Source organism: Delphinapterus leucas, chromosome 18, assembly GCF_059928025.1.
Source record: "Delphinapterus leucas isolate spDelLeu-1000000601 "Yukka" chromosome 18, BTC_Dleu_Yukka2, whole genome shotgun sequence".
In the NCBI taxonomy this organism is placed as follows: Eukaryota; Metazoa; Chordata; class Mammalia; order Artiodactyla; family Monodontidae; genus Delphinapterus; species Delphinapterus leucas.
The window spans coordinates 8,830,247-8,839,428 of record NC_143146.1 but is presented as its reverse complement, the minus strand read 5'-3'; positions in this window follow the sequence as shown (position 1 = coordinate 8,839,428).

Sequence of the window (9,182 nt, the reverse complement as noted above, 5' to 3'; positions counted from 1 at the left end):
GTCCTTCCCTTTCCCCACCCACCTTCCTCTGTATGTGGATGTCTAGGATGCATGTGGAAAATCTTCAAACAGTGCAGTGCTTGGGGTGCAGGGGCAATGAAGGGCTGTGAGTTGTCTGATATCACAGCTGCCCTCTATTGAAGGGTTTCTTTGAGCCACAGGGACTTCGCTAAGCTCCCTATATTCATTATCTCATTTAATTCTTACGAGGGTCGTGTACCTAAATAGTATTATCCCATTTTACAGATGAGGAAATGAAAGCTTAGTGAGGTTAAGCTAGGTAACCTAGGTCACAACAGGCTACAAATGGTGGAGTAGGACTTGAACTTAAGTCAAACATTGAAGTCCATGCTTTCTTGGTTTTACCTACTACCCCATCTGTAAGGTGATGGGAATCGTACCTACTGGCATCAAATCAAGTGTTTTTGTCTGACTGAGCTGCTTTAGAAGAAACTATTGACTCCAGAAATGATTCAGAATCCTCATGCCAAAAAAATATATATATATATTTTAAAAAGAACTAACCAGCTATATAAACGATTAGGAACCTGGAATTTCGAGGTTAGGAGTCCAACCTCTTATTTAGTGTGAAATCATCTTCTGAAAATGCAGTATATTCTAATTATGAGAAGGTACTTTCTTATATGGAACTGAAATTTGCTTGCCTCTTAGATCTAACAAAAAATAAGCCTCTCTACACAAAACAAGGCTTTTCTGTAAAGCTGCAATGAGAGAAGCATGAGCTAGTCTGTCCTTTTCAAGCCAGACATTTCCAGTGCTTTTTCAATCATTTGCCATTTGACATTACTTTGAGAATCTTGATTATATTCCTTGGACATACTCCAATTACTCAATATCTCCTCTTAAATTGTGGTCTTCCAGACTTGAGGCAGTGCTACGGAGGTGGTCTGACCTAGATGGAAAGCACTTTTTCTGAACATAATACTTTAACAATGGAATGCAGGCAGTGGCTGTACTTCATAGATATGGAAGGAATCAAGAAATCTTGCTTCTAGGAATCTGACTTTAGACTTCAGGTCTACAGGAAATGCAGTCGTGAAATGCATTGCTGTACATGTCTGGGCCCACCCAGGGAGAGTATGGGATTTCCTGCGGAAATTCCTATCCGCCATAAACTCAAAGAATTATTTGCTTTGCAAGGTCAGAGTCCAATGTTTCCCTTTTGCTAACTGATGAAATTACTCAAGCCCATGCTAGGGTTGAGTAATAGGTAGGGAGCGGTCATCCACCTGAAGGAGATGAGAAATTATAAGTACCTACCTGAACTTGGCTCCTAGCTGAAGGGTCAAGAAGGAATGTGATCTTCCTATCTGACGTTAGACATTTTTCCTATATATGTAGATTCATTTAGGGAATTTGAAAGCCACATTCAATATTTTCTTAAAACCATTTATGTTTTCTTCAGAAAGCTCAAGTTAAGTCACAGTAATAAACCTGCTTTGGAACTTTCCCTTTTAAAAGAAATCCTACTTACCATTCAATGCAACCTGATCATTTCAAAATAGCATCGAGCCAAAGACAGCCATTTTGACCACTAGAGTTGGCATATTTAGTCCACTTTGTATTTGAGTTGAATTTCCTAGGTCTGTTTATATTTTACTATGAAAACAGACATGAACCACAATATCGGTGTGAAAAAAATTATACTTCTCACTTTAAAAATAGATTAAGAACACACAGGTATTCTCAATCTTTAGGGTTAGCGAAGAACATTGTATTAATCTTAGGATGGCTCTACTCTTTGTATTGTTCAAGAACTCCAGAGGCTTGCTTGGTCTGGAAAAAGTGGGAAGAGTTTTTGGTCCAGGGCAGCTGATACTGTTACTATTTAAGTCTACAGTGCTTTTTCACCATCTGTGGGGCTTTGCTTCTCCTGCTGGATTGTGGAAGTGACTGCCTCTCCTAGGGGGTCATGGAAGCCCTTGCCAGTGTTCCCAGGGGTCTGTGCTCTGTGTCTAGTTCTTTGTAGACACCACTCACAGCCATGTTTCCATTGACAATGCAGCTTTAAAGTAGCACGTAGTGCCTCCCAATGTCATTGGGGAAAAGCTTTTATTTTCTAACTTCAATTCCTTCTAGAGAAATTATTTCTCTCAATAGATCATCTTACCACACTATCTTGTTTTGAACTATTTCAAATCTTTTGTGGAAACAGGCCATACAAAGTGAAACCTTAAATTTACCTAACGGTCTCACAATGCTAAGGTTTGTCAAATGGCCACTTAGATGAATAATCTTTAATAGACATAACTTTGCCCCTTTGTCTTGGTCGATATCTGCGCCCGTGGCATTTTGGTTTTTATTAGGAGAGGCTGTTGCTACATTGACTGACTGCCACACTTTTGGTTTTTCTTTCCTTTGATAGCAATTTAAAGATGAATTCCCCAGGTTTTAGTGCCTTATCATCTTGATGGTTTCCGGCTTTGTTACCGACTTAAGGAGAGTTCTGTTAGAATTCCTGTTTTTATTCACGGAAGAAATGCATACACTAATAAGCTGATTTGGAATTTTAATAGAGTAACAGTAATACAACCAGGCAGCTGTGATTAGATGTCAAGATATCTGTTGCATTGGGAGTTAGATCCTTAAAATGTTTTGTGCAGGGTTCAGGAAGACGAGGTGGTTTTCCCCTAACAAATCCTGTCAGGGCAGGACCCGGGTTGGAAGGCAGCATCCTCGGTCTTTCACTAGAGGGCACTCTGCAGGCGGCTTAGTTTGGCCCATTTTTTTGTTTTCTTCCGTCTCTATATGAGAAGTCAGAAAAAAGCTCTTCTTAATGCCTCTGCAGGGGACTGGTCCCTAAGGCCTCCCATCAGCTGTCATGTCTGGGAAGACCAGAGGAGTCAGGGTCCTCCTCTGTAACCCAGAATGTGTCGCCCCCCAGCATTCCTGGGTGCTTCGATGGATCCAGAGATGAAACAAGGGAACTCTATGCATTGGGGTTAGTCAATTTGTCCAAAATAGCACAGAGGAATTAGAGAAGGATTACTTGATTTTTGCTGATCCCATTGGAAGTGTGTCCCAGCATTGTAACCAGGCTCCAGTTTCCCGGAGAGGTGATGTTGGTGGGCTGCAGAAAGAGAGGGCTGCCGTCATTTCATGCTAGGAGAGGGAACTGGATGCACAGAAATATGCTAACCCTCCCCCCCAACCCAAGCAAAGACCCTGGAGCAATGTTTTGGAATGTCACTTGGGATCGTGTGACTGGAAAAGCAGGAAGGACAACCCCCTGATGGGCTCAGGGAGCTGCTCTGACCTGGGCAGCAAACAAGGTCATGAAACAGGCAATCAGAACAGGGCAGAAATGCCAAATTCAGGCTTCTCACCAGACCCCAGGAGTCCTGCAGGCCCCAAATTGGGTGGGAAGGCTGGCACCTCTGTGCACATGAGCTCCCTCCTCCTTGTCTCCCAGTATGTCCCCTGAGCAAACAGGCTCTGTGTGGAGTTGGACAGAGGAGATCCCCTCTACTCAGGGGGAAGGGGGAGGGCTGGGCTTTTATAATTTCTAGAACATTCCAACACTTTGATCCCTCCTACCCCCTTCGATTTCACAGAAACTGGGAAACATCCCCAGCTTGGAGTCTGCAGTTTCCCCCTTTCCACTGACATAATGTGAAGTCTGTCAGTCAGTCCTTCGTGACACTCAGGGGGCCTTCTGAACCCCTCACCTGAGGGAATCTACCAGTTATTCACTGGATGGAAGTGGGCAGGTTTCTATCCCAAGCCCAGACCCAGGTCCACCAGGCTAAAAATGGAGAAAGAGCAGTGAACCTTTCATTTCCTGTGAAGGTTAATCGAGGTAAGTGGATAAAAAGTGCTGACACCATTGCTCACCAAGTTGTATTCAATAAACAGAGATGTTTATGATTATCATTGTTACTAATCTCACTCTATTGCAGCTTATTAATAAAAGGGTTTGGTGGCCTGGGAGTTGAAAAAAAAGAAAAAAGCTCTTCTTGAATGTAAAGGCAAAATACAAAAGCTGGCACAATTCATATGGGATTTAAATTCACTCACGCTTCAGGTCATCTTTGGTGTGTTTCAGATCGTAAACCAAAGGGGAAGTAGAACATGGCTTTGAGGAGGTAGAGTAGATTATGAATAGTCAATTCAATTAGCTATCTTGATAGGTGTTACCAAGTAATAGAGTAAGAAAAATGAAGCCTTCCCTGTGAGTATAAGTAAAACAATTCAGTCATTCGTTTTATCTGGGTTACAAATGTGAGTCAACAGAAGTTAAAAATGAAGATTCTCTTTGCAAACAGGGGTTACCCACACTTATCCTTTCCTCAGTAAACTATGTAGTTAGAAAACAGGACAAGAATATAGGATTTTGCATGAGAACAGCTTGGATGAATTATAATGACTTTGAAAACCTTATTAAAATATTTTCTGACTTCCCTGTGTTTACATTTGTAACATAAATATTATTAAAACGTGTTTTACCCTTGATTCCCGGGGTTTGTAAGAGAAAAGAAAGAGGAAGAACAAAAAATAAAACCAATGGCTAGAACCAGCTAGGAAGTAGTAATAATTTTCCTGTGTCACTTTGATACAGAACAAAAACCAAATGAAATACCTTATTGTGCAAAACTATACTTAATTGGCTTATAATTAGAAGAAACCAAAACCTTCTCCTTTTGGAGTTGAGTAAAAGTCCTACATAGTGGAGTACTTGCAAACTTCAGCGTAAATTGAAACATTTACCTGGTTTTGAGTATTTAAAATGCCTGAGGGCAAGCTTGGGAAAATGTGATTTTCAGGTACATTTCGCAACAGGGGAAGAGACTATTTGCATAGCTATGTCCATCCATTTGTCTGCATATTTGAAAGCCTGTGCTCTGGGTGCCAAAGGCAAAATGAATAATGCCCAGGTCTGGGTCCGCAAGGCCTGGGCCAGAGGAGGACCGAGGGAGGGGCCACCCTGGCCCAGACAAGCCACTGCCACTGTCTGTCTCATATTCATACGAAACATGGTTCACTTTTCTATCATTGTCCGTTGTTTCTGGACCTCACACAGGTTTTTGAGCTCTAACTTTAATACAGAAACAAATGCGTGCTTTTCTCAGGGGAGAGTAAAATTGAGATTGCATTTAAAATCAGGAATTTAGCAATGAATGAACATGGGGCTTTATCACTGAAATGCATTTTCATCCTTAATTCCAAACGTCGCCTTTGCTTTCTCATGCACCATAGGCACAGAAAACAAAAACTATACCTTTGCTAAACTGCAATATTTTAAGATAATACTTTCCTTGATCTCTGTAAGGCTTGTCAGGATCAAAGTATTTCTTGCTGTTTTCTGGCACAGGTGGGAAACCTGCCATTGGCCTATGCCTTTAAGCATGTAATAGTTGAACACAGTGATGAAAATTTTGAATCTATGTTGAGAGCCCAGTGCCTCTTATTTGGAGTGAAAAATAGAGGTTCTAGTCTTCTTCTGATAAGCATTTCTTCAACCATTTCAGTACTGTGCTAGAACCTCTGAGTCATCTTCAAGTCTATTTTCTCTCTTAATTCGTAGATCGTTTAGTCATCAAGGCTTATCCGTTTTATCTCCTAAGTATTGCCCTTGAAATAGCCATAAGCGGTCTTTTTGACTTTTTCTTCTACTCCAACCTATTTTCCACACTGTGTTGTTTTTTAAAAAAACAGAATCTCTCTGCGAACATTCACTCATTCAAACTTCCAGAAGGACACCCAGGAAGTGAATAGGAACAAAGGGACACTGACCCAGCCAACCGAATTAGGTAAATTGTCCTCCAGCTGATCTGAGCTGCTAACTCCCCTACTTTACTCCTTTGTGGTACCCTGTGGCCTGTAGACTCAAGTCCAAACTTCTTTCTCGCTAGCACACAGGCCCTGGTCACCCACACTCCACCCCACATGCTTTCTTAGTCCCTACAACTTTTCTTCCTCTCTTTCCACCTTTTCTGCCTCCTTTTCTGTCTACCCTGTTCATTTTCCTTATGAACTGGACACTCAACTACTCTCTCTTCCCAAGGAGCCCCTTCCTTCTCTTCCGCCTGCCCCCTCAGCCTGGAACACTATCCTCCTTTTCCATCTTGGTTTCCTGCTCACTCTCCAAAGGCCCAGCTCAAATGTCCCTCCTCAATCACCTTCCCAGGGCTGGTAGCCCCCTTCCCCGGGACCCTCCTGATGTAACCAAGGAGAGCAATTCCCCACTGCTTTGTCATTCTTTGTTCTCATCTCCACCCTCTCAACTAAACTGAACTCTGACTGACACAGAGTCGATGCTTTTTATCTTTGTGCCCAAGTGCCTAGTGCAGGGGCTGACACACCCTAACTGTTGATAAATGTTTGTTGATTGAATAAATGAAAGAACGTCACCCTCTAGCTAGTGTTACACGTTTTTCATTTTGCTCCAGGCACTTTAATTCTGGGCTTTAGCCAAGAGCATCAGTTTGGCTGAATGGAATGAGCTCGGTTAATTGCTATAAAGTTTATTCCTTTACTAGCCTGTAAATGACCATCCAGGTATTTACCCATTCTTTCATTTCACAAATGCTGCGGAACATTTTCTATTGTCAGGTGTTTTGTCAGTGGATGAGAATAAAAGATGTCCAGGCCAGATACCTCATTAACTTCATCCTGGATTCCTCTGAGGAAGGCAAATGAAGACTAAGCAGAACAAATTTGTCTCCTACACATTTCTTCTGGCAGGTTCTTTTCTGGGCTAATCTTTCAATTCCAACAAAAGCTTGAGTGAGTTGAGGGCAAGACTAGTTGACATATTGATCTGGTTATAAATGGTCCTGAAAGGTCCCTCTTGGCTTTGGTTAATGTCTGGGCTCCGGCATCCCTGCAAGGCTGAATTATTTCTAGGTCAGCCATTTCTTCTTGGTTCTTTTCTCCAAGTGAATGCTTAAAAACTCAGATAAGAAGTGTTTTCTAGGTAACGCAAAGGTGGAAAGTGAATAGTCTGGGTTGAGTTTCATATGTATTGTTCTTTTTAGGAGGGCGGGAGGGCACTGACTTATACGCTGGTGCTCTGGTTTATTTGTTATGTTGTTAATCAAATGCCCACTCCCTTTTCTGTTCCTCTCTTCTCAGGCTTCAGGAAAGTGCTGGCATCTGAGTTAAGTGGAAGGGAGGAATGATTTTCATGAGGTGGCAGGATGCCAACATTCCTTTGCCTTCTGCTGTCTTATGAGTGGTGCCAAGTCATCTGGTGGCTACTTGTAGCCGAGGAAAGAGTTATTAATTACTCCCTGACAGTTCGCTCAAGGATTTCTCAAACCATTGACTTAAAGTAGCTATGGTGAAGGTATTAGAACGACAAAACACAAGGGCACTTAGTGGAATGACTATTCTACAAAGGGAAAGTTTTGCACAGGTCTTCTTTTCCTTATTTTTACACCATCCCCCTTTGTGTCTCCTGAAAGGAGGGAGGATGAATATATAGGGAAGCAAAGCTAAGACAAATGATGACGTCTCTTCCCAGCCTCCGAGTGATCTTGTTGTACAGCGATGAGTATAAACAGTGTGGGCTCTGGGACGGGAGAGAAAAATAATGACAGAGCACTTGCTTTGACTGGATTTATAACATTATAGGAAGAAACTTCAAGCGACAGGGAGAGACGGGAAGGGGTGAGGTAATTTGGGGTGATGGCTGCTTAGTGGTCATAATTCAACAGCTTTGTTTGACCCACTCCGTGACCTGACCTTCCCCAGTACTCTTGTTGGACAGCCTCAGAGAATAAATTCCTCCTTCATCCACCTCGCAGGCCCGGCAGTGGTAGCAGGAACAGAGCACCTCCGCACAGAGCTGATAAGTTCACTTCCAGGGGCGACAGGGTAATTCGTTCGGCCCGCTCACTCCATCCCTGACCTTCCTGTTCCACTGCTGTCTAGGGTACCAGTTAGTGCTAATTGCTGCCGATGGTGGTGAAAGATTCTGTGACAAGTGTCTGCTAAGGAGAGCGCTAAGACCCCTAACTCATTTCATGTAGAGTATTCCCATGAGAGGAGGTACTTTGGGATAAGATAGCAAGAAGGCTGAGCTGGGAGAAAAAAGTCTTTACCAAGAGTGCAGTGCTTTTCAACAGACCTGTCTTATTTTCATCCACTAACAGATACTGAAAATCACATGTTAATTAATTTTCCCACAAAGAGGAATTTTACTACTTCTTTTCCAGATCTTGCTTTGATGTGGGAAGACCCAAAAGCATCCGCAAAGTAACAGTCAACTAGTCATGTCTGGGGTAAAAATTCATTGCTTCAGCTCTGCCTAGCAAAGCAGCAGGAGCTCTTTATGCCCAGGGAAATAAATTTTTAACAGACTTGCTATAATGTGTCAAAGTTTCCTGAATAAAGTTGAGTGAGTAAGCATCGCTTTTAAAATATTTCAATTTGATGGACAAGAAAATATCAGTGTAGCAAAGTAGGTCTCCTTATATCATTGCAATTAGCCACATTATTGCAAGTGGAAAAATACTCTCAAAAGGGCCCTGGTGTAATATTTTTAAATGAATGTAAAAAGAGCTGCTTTGTATTAGCCAGGAGAAAGTTGAGAGTTTTTTGATTTGACCGTTACACCGCTGAAAAGGGCAGTTCGTTTCATATATATATTTTAGCCAGAACTAGCTTTAACAATTGCCAACTGCCAGTTATAAATAGCTTTCCTCTTTGAAACAAAGCTTCATCTTTCAAACTGCTACTATCTTAAGCAAAGAAGAAAAAATATCATGAACTTCTTTCGGCACATACCAGCTGTTCCAGATGTTATGATTACACATGTGGACCACGTTCTGAACTAAAAATACATACAGGAGATTGACTTCGAAACTTTTTAGTAAAGCAACATCATAAATTATCTTGGTTACCCCTTAGTTATGTTCTAGAAGTGTTTGTAAGTGGTTTGTAAGGGGAGGAATAACTTCAGGCTCATTTTGTCCCCCCCCATAAAACCTACTATGATTAATACTAAATTTCACTAATAAAATTATAGCCTTGTAAGATTATGACATTAGAGCCTAGTTCAGACTTTGTTTTACTTACAGTGAAAAATAATAAAAAATCCTATTGCTCTCTATTTGTAAAAAAAAAAAAGAAAGAAAATAACTAAATTGAATAACAGATGTTTTTAAATGTAGGACTGGAAAGAGTTTGATTTGAGAAGTTAGAAGACTTTGGGGGAT